Below are 11,082 nucleotides of genomic sequence, written 5' to 3'. Positions count from 1 at the left end.
TGCACCGATTTACCAGAGTTTCAGTTTATCTCAACTCTGAATTCACAGTGCTTTTTTCTTTCGACCACTCCACTAGCCTCTACATTCTGGCACGTATACTAAAACTATACAACCGTGCGCATATCACTAGACCTCTATGAGCCTTGTTTCTTCTGTAAAATAGACAGTTTTCCTTAAAATGTTGTTATGACCTAAATGTAACATCAAGCATATAATATTTATTCAAAATTATGTAAGTTTTCAAATACAAGCACTTAAAAAGATTGACAAAGAAGGTCATACTAAATCATCTGCTCCTTGCCATCAGTAGAAAAGCGACAGGCTAAGATTTCTACTTGGGGGTGTGGGGGGAGCTGACTCTACGTGACAGAAACCTATCAGTATAAGCTGCTGCTTACAAGGGAGGTCCAGCAAAAAGACCTAGATACTTCTTAAAGCAACAAAGCAGCAGTTAAAAAAAATTTACGATGACCCTAAAAATTGTACATTTTCAAGGAATCAGGCTTAAGACAGTCTAACAGTACAAATACAGATCAGAGGTTGTCTCTGGTAACTAGGTTGGAAGAGCTAACTCCAATGAAAGCGAAAGAATAGAGTCAAAAATGGATAATGATTATTCATTTATCAGACTGACAAAGATCAAAAGGTTTGATAAAACTGTGTTGCCAAGGGTGTAGGGAAACAACTACTCTGATACACTGTGGGTGAATCTCTATGGAGAGAAATTTAGAAATATCAAAATTACCAAGACACACTCTTTGCCCAATTATTCCACTTCTAGGAATTTGTAAGTAAAATAATGCACAAAGGAGGTTACTGAGTGCTATCTGTAGTCACAAAAAATTGGAGACAAATGTCCATCAGCAAGGGACTGGTTATATAAATTATGGCACACCCACCAAACTTTACGTACTGATGTGGAACACACTTAAGATATGTCGTTAAGTAGAGAGGGAAAAAAGGAGGGTGCACAACAGTATGTTAAGATACACTACCAACTGTGAGGAAAAAATGTATATATAAAGTGACTGCTTACATACACACAGAATCTCCTTGGAAGGTAAAAAAGAAACAAAAGCCACTGACCGCTGCCTAGGAAGGGAACCGGTCGGCTAGGAAACCAGAGTCAGAAGAACACTTCTCGTGGGATACTCTTCCGTACGTTTGAAATGTTATGTACCCGTGAATGTATTACCTATTGGGAAAACACCATTGCTTACACTTTTAAAAATACTACAGGGGTAACAGAGAACAAATATTACCCCAAAGGAAGTGGCAGTTGGTACTTTTCAGCTGAGGTGTCAAGCATTTGCAGAAAACATCTGAACTCTCTCTCTCCTTTCAATCTATATTATTTTGAGAGGATAAATGGTTCAGCTTCTAAGTTTACTAGGAGACTTAATATTTTAAAAAAATTTAAAAATCAAGCTAATTTCTATCATTCCCCTTTCCAGTTTAAACCTGACAGTTTCCATTCAACAAACATTTTCTGAGCATATTACAATTTGTCAAGACCTGGATACAGGATTAATAACATGTATGACTTGATAAGTGGTTTAACAGATGTATGTAATAAATGCTGAAGAAGCACCCACTTTTTTTTAATGCTTGTCATTTTCATGAACAAGAGGCAGCCTAATGTGGCTGAAAGAGTACTGGGCTTGAAAGGGACCTGGTTCTAGTTCTACTTATTCCCTTAATTAACCATACAATTCTGCATAAGCAAAACCTGGCCACCATAACACTTGGACTGCCTACCTTACTACAAGTACTATGTCAAAAGAAAATATGTATGAAAGCAAAATTCTTTTTAATCTGTGAAACACTTCAGAGTATGTTATTACCACTCATACAAAGTTTTGGGGAAAAAGACTATTTCCCTTTTTCCTTCTCTAGCTTTCTTGGCTGAAGTTGAGTTCTCCGCATAGCTGAAGTTATCAGAAACAAAACTGTGTATTTTTAACTTTCTTCAAAGTTAGTAGATGATGGAGCCAACCCACTTGTAGAGCATTCAGAGAGAGTAAAAGGTGAGTTTTTACTAAAAAAGTACATAGATAAAGTGGGTATTCAACAGCTATGAAAAAGGGAGCTTACACAGCACAGTAACCAAGGCCTTGATGCGCTTACAATGGAGGGTAAATGAGAGCAACAAGAAGTCAAGGATGGCAGCAACAAGGGCAAAAAGGGCCAACACAGAGCGGGGCTACAGAAGTGACCAGTGATGACTGTCCTGCTGGCTGCCTTTCAGCCTTCCTCATGATATGCTTTGTCAATGCCCTAAATCTGAAGTTGCTTGCTTAAAATCTTGGCCTATTCTTATGCAGTGAAAGGAATGCTGTTTACCTCTGCTATCACTGATATGTTACTCACCCTGTAGGATAATTCTTCAGATAAATTATTTCTTCCACCATAAAAAGGCAAAAAAAAAAAAAAAACCAGGAAGGAAGAAAGAAAAAAGATAAATGTATCCTGCTGGCTTGGAGGTTACCCTATCATACCTTTAATCATCAGCTCAAAGAAAGCATGATGTCAAATACAAAAGCTGCTTATAAAATGCAGAAACATAAAATGCTAACTAAAGTTTACTAGGGAGAGTAGCAACTTCAAAACCAAAACCTAGAAGTTAGACATGTGACTTTTTTATTCATATTCAATTAAACATTTTTTATGGGCCCACAATGTTTTGCTTCTAGGTCTTTGTACATGCTGTTCCTTCTGCAGGAACCACTCTCTTTCCCACCCCACCCATCTGCTTCCCCATTCTCTAACCTCTCACATGTGACTTCCTCTGAGAAGGCTTCCCTAACTTTCCCCACCCCCTCTTCTGGGTTTCCACAGCACTCTGATTCAGCCCATCAGAGCACTTATCACTGTGTGTGTTAATTACAGGACTGTGTCTTCTTCACTCAGGACCTAACCACTGTGCTGGCACCTGGAAGATGTTCCATAAATACTTGCAAAGCACCAGACACTGCGCTAGATAGGGTATAAAGATGAAAAACCGGATTCTAGGTTCACTATCAATACAGTGTAAAATGGGCTATGAAGGAGGGGTGTTCAGGATATCAGGGGCTTGAAGAGAGCTCTCTAAGTCAGCCTGGAAGCAGGATGGGTGACAAGGAAGAAATAAAGGATATGCCTAGGCTAAGTCTTCAAGGTCAAATAAGAGCTAACTGGTAAAGAAGAAAGAAAGGATTCCAGATGAGACGAAAACAAAGGAGCAAGAGAAAACAAGGTGGACCTGAGGAACTCCAAGTAGTATGGAATGTGCAAACCTCAGCACGCATCAGAATCAATGGGGGGCTTATTAACATACAAATTGCTGGACCCCACCCCCAGTTTGTGATTCAGTAGGCATGGAATATGGCCCAAAAATATGCACTTCAAACAAGTTTTCCAGTGACAATACTGCTACTTCTGGTCCTAGGACCACACTTTGAGAACCACTGGTATAATGAAACACAGAGGGCACATGAAGCAGTAGCAGTAGACAATTTGGAGCAACATGGGAGGTAAAGTAGGGGGTTAAAAATCATACATATGATGCCACAGAATTTGGCACTGAAGGATCTTAAGCAGAGTTTATTTTAGAAAGATGGTAATACGTAACATTTACAGAGCACTAGACTTATGTGTAGCTCAGTGCAGTAGCTGCTAGTCATATGGGGCTATTTCACTTAAGTTACAATTAAATAAAATTTTAATTTAAGTTCTACAGTCAACCAGCCATACTTCATGAGCTCAAGAGCCACATATGGCTAGTGGCTACTGCTTTGAGTACAGGTATAAAACATTCCATCATCGTACAAAGCTCTATTAGACAACACTGATGTACATTACATTAACTCGTTAAATCTTCACAACTTCATTATGAGAGAGGTACTGTATTATCCCCATTCTATAGAAAGAAATGTGGCAAAGAAAGATTAAGCAAATTACCCAAGGTCATAAGGTTAGTAGTGCCAACATGGGATGCAAACCCAGATAGTCTGGTTCTTGAGCCTGTGTTCTTAACTGCTTCTTGATAAGATCATTCTTGGCAATAATGTTAACTAGAAGGAGATGATACTGGAGGAAGGAAAACCAGTAAGGAAGCTACTACACTAAGTCAGGAGAGAAACGATGAGGACCTGCACCAAGAGAGTAGCAGCTAGAATGGAGAAAAGGCTCATTAATAGAGATGTTAAAGCAGTAGAAGAGAAAAGACTGGGGACGGACTAGAACTGAATCCAAAAGAGGTGCAAATGAGGCGTAGAAGACGGTACAAAAGTTCCTGTTTTAGGAATCAGAGTCAATGGCAATGCCTCTCACCACAGTAAAAAATCAAAAGAGCAAGCTGAAGGAGGGTGATAAACTCCTTCTGGGTCATGATGAATTTGAAGTGACTGAGATAAGACACTACACTACACAGTGGGATATATAAGTCCAGAGCTCAAAAGAGAGGTTTGGTTTAAGATATGAATTTAGAGTCATCAGTATAGAGAAGGTACATCTAGAGATAACTCAGGAAGGTTAAAACAATAAGTAGATAAAGAACAGAACCTTAGGGAATCCAACATGTAAGCTACAGGCAAAAGATAAAAAGCCAGTAAACTAAAAATGAATCACCAGAAAGATGGGAGGAGTGGGGGAAGACCTAGGAAAGAATTATCCCAGAGGTCAAGGGAAGAGAGAATAGTAAACAAATGCTAAGTGCTGCTGAGAGGTCAGGTAAGATAAAGACTGAAAACTGTCCACAAGAGCTGTTTCAGACAGTGTTAGGGCCAAAGGCCAGATTGCAACAGATCTGGAACAATTACAGACTTTTTTCCAAGAAGTTTCAAAACGAAGGGAAGGAGACAGGGTGTAGATGGAGAGAAGCATCTGGAGCAGTGTTGCTTCTCTTCTGACCTGATGGGAGAGACTTCTCCATGCTAAGGGGCAAAGAGCGAAAAGACTGGAATACTTAATGGAGCAAGGTTCCTAAGGCAGGAAAGAACAGGATCCTGCACATAAACAGAGATATTACCTCTAGACGCTTCTTTCACGTCCTCTGAAGCGGTAGTAAAGGGGGTAAAAATAAGTACAGATGTATTTAGGGTAGTGTGGGAAGGGTAAAGCTGGATGAGCTCATATGGTCAGAGAGATTCTCTTCTCTCTATGAAGTAGGATATGGGAGTATCTGCTGAAAATGAGAGAGGCAAAAGGGTTGGACGGAATATTGAACTGCTGCAGAGAAAACAGACTACAGACACAGACATACATCCCCAAGCAGAGGACAGAGCTGAGATTAGAGGTCACAAACTTGCAAGTGGCACCCTACCAATGGGTTTGTGCCATTTTCTTCAAAATGATCGAGTCTCATAGAGGATCAGGGAGAGGATGGTTGGCTTAATTTCAAGGTTGGGGTTTGCCAATTAGATGCAGGAGTAAAGTGAGTAACTGCAATGATAAACCGTAAGGCCAAGCAATTAGAAGAAAAGCATTCATGGGGGGATGGAAGGGGCATCAGAATCACACAGGGAACCTTCTTTGAACTACATACCCTATGGGAAACCTTGATGAGATAAAAGAGCAGGTGCAGCAAGAGTGAAAAGAGAAAAGTGGAAAATTAAGGCAGTTATGGTCACGGAGTAGAACAAAATTCAGGTTTCCAGAGGTACCCTGTCCTGGGTTCAAAGTGCGTTCATTAGAGTAGGTGTGAAATGTGCTGTTTCCTGTATTTGAATTTCAATCACTAGGCAATTCTGTCCCCTGACTCCCTCAGCCAGTTCCCACCACAGGACATGTTGGCTCGAAGCGCTAGAGCAGTGGTTCTCAACCCTAGCTGCGTATCAGATGCACATGGAGACTTCAACAAACAAACAAACTGAAATCTGGGCCCCACTGTTGGAGTCTAATTTAATTAGCTTGGTGGTTATTTTTTAAGGCTCCTCAGGTAATTCCAAAGTGGATTTAGTGTCAAGAACCACTGCTTTAGAAAGAACAGGACTTTAGCTTTATGTTAGAGAATTAAAGGAAAACAGACTGGCATGAAAAGAAATGAAATAACTAAAGCAGGAAAATGGTGAAAGAGGATCTAAACCCTACGTCAGATATTTAAAGATGTCCTGAATAGAAAAGTTAGGAAACTATTAAAGCACAGCGTCATACTCAACACACACCCAAAAATGTAATAATGCTTCCAAGAGTTCTGTTATAGGTTCTAGAAAACTCAGGAGTTAAATGCTTCGCTGTAGCCAATGACTAAGAAAAAAGACAAACCTGCACTCTACTAAGCAGAAAGAACTGAAAACCAACACTGAACAACAGCTCTCTAGGTCAACTACAGTTCACAACTCCCTGGAGGAAAAGGCAGCCTACAGTAAAAGCATGATAATAATCTCACGTACATGGACTCTACCTCTTCTGCACAAAAGGTAAAGGAATCGGCTGTCTTCTTTCACATATACAAAGGTTTTAAATTTTTTAGTCTGCCTGACTGTCTGTCTACAGCAGTCACTTTCTCCTTAACAAGTTTTACCAATTATCTTAAAACTACCTACTGCAAATATAAATGCTACACTCCTATAATCTCTATGCTTAATTTAACCCTAAACCAAATAGTGCCATACTACTCTATCCAATTATTTTATAAGTAACTGTCCCCAATCTTAACCTTTATTTGCCACTTCCTAGTCTATTTGCTAAGTTTTACAACAAAGTAAAAGTTAAAAGTAATGCAGAGATGAACGGTTAGTCATAAAGACCAAAAAGACAAACATGACCTGTTGTCTGTTGCCTTCCCTGTAAGGTTTGTTTACTGGTATTACAAAATCACCCAGAACCAAGACACTATGTATACATAACAATGAATGATAGACTGTACACTCCTAGGTCACCCATATTTAATGCCTTTAATGAGAATTACTTCATTAATTAATAGAAAGGCTTGTACCTTTCTATCTCCGTCTTAAATATTTTAAGTTCAAACCAATTACCCAAATCACGTGGACATCATCTGAGTTGTAGACTTTCTGAAAATCAGACTTAACTAGAAGTGGACATTTTTTTCAAAACTCAAGGAGTACTTTATCTCCCAGCATTAGGGTAGTTTAACATGTTCTCCTAATATTTAGCTAAAACAGAAGAAAACTTTCTAATTCCTCTAGTTTGGGTCATAAGAAAGCAGTCTTTTCCAAAAAAAAAAAAAAAAAAAAAAAAAAACTTTCGACTTTCTAGAGTCTTCAAACACTGAAACAAGCAGATTTACATATCTGTGGTTTACAAAAACCACCAAAATTCTCTACACCAGGGTTCATCCTATGGTTTCCATTAAGGAAGAGATTTCTAACAATGTTATTTTATACTCGTTGCTCTCTAAAACTGTAAGACAGTACTACAGCCTAATGAAAAAAGCACAGAACCGAGGAGGCCTCGGCCACTTCTCCCAGACGCAATTAACTTGCTGTGGGGCATTAAGCAAGACACTCAAATCTCTCTGGCCCTCAGTTTCTCTATTTGTGAAATAAGATTAGAATCATTTTTATCCAAGATTGCTACTGGCTTCAAGTTCTACAAAATGCAGATGAGTCTACTCTTTATTTTTTCTAAGAATGTATCTATACTTTGTAAGCATAATCCAAAATAAAAATTACATACCTTAATAAAAATGTATATTTAATATAAAATATTAACATAAAACATACAAAATATAAATATATAAAACATACTGTAATCAAAAAATATACCTTACTCAACACTACAGCCAGACTTATTTTTTCTTAGCAGGTCTTTTTCTTTAACTGCTAGCAGTTAAAAACTATTTTGACCCAGAACGGCATTCTGCAAATCTAAATGCTACACTCCTATAATCTCTATGCTTAATTTCGACCCTAAACCAAATAGGGCCATACTACGAACTGTTACTTCACCTGTTCCCTAATAAAGCTGAAAGTAATTCTTTTGACTTGAATTTACAGAGTTATGTACAGTGCTGATGAAAGCCATCTGTTGGGAACTTTGACTTTCCTGTCAAAAGGAGAAAACCAGAAGAAACAGCCTAGATTTTCCTGGGAACCAGCTGCAGCTGAATGAGTCCTAATCCTACTCCAGCTGGGAAAAGCAGAAGGGTGAAGTGGCTACTGGCTTAATTCATCTGCTGCAGATTCTTTGTGAACTGACTCCACCCCTGAGTAGCCAACTGGTAAACAACTTTACCAGACTGAGGCTCTTAATTAATCCCTGTATGTGACATTTATTTGGTTCTTTAAAAAATTCCAAATCAGAGCACGAAAAGTATTCAGTATTTTAATTTTAAAAAACATTTCCCCGTTCACTAGAAAAAAAATTTTTAACTCTAGCTTAACCAGCAAACTTGGCACCCAGATTCAGTCCTCTCACATATCTAAGAAACATGTCAGTGTAAATATACTTTATCCAATATTCTAAATAGAAAGGGAAGAAATTTCTGTGAAGGAGATTCTTACAACCTCAAGAGGCCTGGAATGATACAATATTTTTTTCCCCAGATTCATCGCACAGTTCCTGTTATCTATTTGCTTTCATAGTATTAACAGTTAAGTACAACGTAAAAAAGTGCTGGCCCATGTGTCCGAATGAACTGAATAAAAAATAGGCGGCAGAATAAAAAGACAATGTATTTTGCATATATTTATTTTCCATTTGGCATTTTATGAGAAGCCGTAATGAAAACTTGTATTATTAAATAACTATTATATAAATATATCATGCCTATAAAACTTAACCATGTAAAGTTCTTTTGAGACTTCAATAAGAAAGTACATGTTGAAGCACTCAGAACAGTGCCCAACACACTGTTAGGCCTTAACAAATGTTAGCTATTAATAGATTTCTACAAGCAACTGCTTACATTCCCTTGGCCTCCTGATAGAGGATAAAGAAAGAGGTTAGAAGCAATTTGTAGTACTATCTGATGTCTTCGTTAATTTCTTCCCTTTATTTCATCAATTTACAAGAAGTCAGCCCAAGAAAGAGTAAAGTGTTAGCAACTGTAACTGTAAGAAAAATGTTTACGTTGTGTGCACTGGCTGGGTACAGAAGTTTGATCAGCAATGGCTAAATCAAAGGTTGCTTTAGTAGTTCAAGTTTTCTTTCAGGGTGTGTCATGGACTGAAAACTACCAAAGCACACACAGTTCAAAGGCTAACTAGAAGACCAAAAAAGTATCTGTACAGGGGCTTCCCTGGTGGCGCAGTGGTTAAGAATCCGCCTGCCAATGCAGGGGACATGGGTTCGAGCCCTGGTCCGGGAAGATCCCACATGCCGCGGAGCAACTAAGCCCATGCGCCACAACTACTGAAGCCCGCGCGCCACAACTACTGAAGCCTGCGTGAAGCCCGCGTGAAGCCCGCGCACCGCAACTACTGAGCCCGCGTGCCTACAGCCCGTGCTCTGCAACAAGAGAAGCCACCGCAATGAGAAGCCCGCGCACCACAAGGAAGAGTAGCCCCCGCTCGCCGCAACTAGAGCCCGCACGCAGCAATGAAAACCCAACACAGCCAAAAATAAAATTTTTTAAAATATCTGTACAATTGATTGTATTTAAATAAATATTGCATTACAAACATATCTCTGCCTGAGTTATTTTTAAATTTCTGTTTTGTTTTTTTTAAATAGAACAAGTCTGCTGAGACGAAGTCAGTTTATATTCACCACATTTATATTTAATCCACCTCAATGACTTGTTAGTAACAATTTTTATTTCTAGCCAGCTTCTCCTCAGGACCCAGGACATTTAAGAGTCACCAAAAAATGGTATAAACAATGATGTAAGAAATGTACAACTATTGTAATTATAATTAATGTAATTAATTATAATGTAAGAAAATAAAATTATTGAGATCAATCAGTTGCAAACTCGGTGAAATTACAAAATCTACAATATTCATGTCGCTGTGTCCTTGCCATTACTTGAAACATAAAGTCAACTACACATGGTTAGGATAATTTTCCCTAAAATAATCCTTCTTCACTTAAAGACTGATACAGTTAGCATTATCCTCCATTCCCTCCCCAATGATGTAAGAATTAAAACTTGCAACTTAAAGAGTTTCCCAATAATTATACCACGAAATACACTTCCTTGCATGCTCTCATAAGGATTTTTAAATTGAGAACTTTTCCCACTTTTTACTACTAACGTATCCCTTCTCAACTCTTTTGTAGCACCTTTGCTTTGCAGTTTTTTGGTGTGCGTGTGTTTTTTTTTTAAGTAGACAATCATTCTGCCAAGCAGTCAACACACCCCTGAATTTAATAGCATGGACAATTACTATAAAGTATGATAGCAACAAAATATCTGAAAACGACATTACCAAGCTTACATTTATAAATAATTTTATCATATCACTGTTCTAACACATAATATGTGAAACAATTTTACAATAAAGGCCATTTCCAAACAGCTAAATCAAAACTATCCTTCTTAACTCTGGTAACCTGAAAACATATTTCCATTCTAATCAGCATCTCTACATCAAATACCAAAGTTTCTGTCAAAGCCCCTTTTATTTTATGAATTTAAAATGCCAAGTTCCAGTAACACAAAATAATCTGGACTGTACTAAAAGTTTACTGAATTGTGATATAACTTATATTAGAAGACCAGTATTTATCATTTGATCTTTCTGTATTAGAAGGCTAGTACTTATCATTTGATCTTTCTGCTCCAAGTCACCTAAATAATAACATTAATAACCTAATGGGTAATAACCTAAACAAAAACATTAGTTGACAATATCTTCTCTTCCCTTCCCAAGTGGAAAGCTTCAGCAAAATATAATTCTGTTCCACAATACTCCACAGACTAACAACACTTTCCTGACTTGGCTGATTACCGTAAGCATATAGTTTTCTGTACTAGTAATATGGAACACAAGCTGTAGACATTCAAGTAAAGTATTCTGTGTGTAAAATGAACCCAGAAATTTGAAATGAAGGTGAAAATTACTCCTGAAAGGGAAATGGATCCTTCCAAGACTCAGTGTCCAAAGTAATTCTTTTAAATGACCGTTAGAATCTCAAATAATAATTAGCCTCACACAAAAAACATCCCATTCTTTCTCAGAGATTCACAATACC

General features: G+C 38.0%; 1 protein-coding gene across 1 annotated transcript in view; it reads right to left on the bottom strand.

Moving 5' to 3' along the window:
* KAT6A (lysine acetyltransferase 6A) overlaps nt 1-11,082 on the bottom strand; it is a 108,759-nt gene that overhangs the window by 90,130 nt on the left and 7,547 nt on the right. The window lies entirely within an intron of this gene.

Source organism: Balaenoptera physalus (assembly GCF_965194825.1).
Source record: "Balaenoptera physalus genome assembly, chromosome: 21".
In the NCBI taxonomy this organism is placed as follows: Eukaryota; Metazoa; Chordata; class Mammalia; order Artiodactyla; family Balaenopteridae; genus Balaenoptera; species Balaenoptera physalus.
The sequence above is the reverse complement of the archived record's forward strand: the minus strand, read 5'-3'. Positions and strand labels throughout refer to the sequence as shown.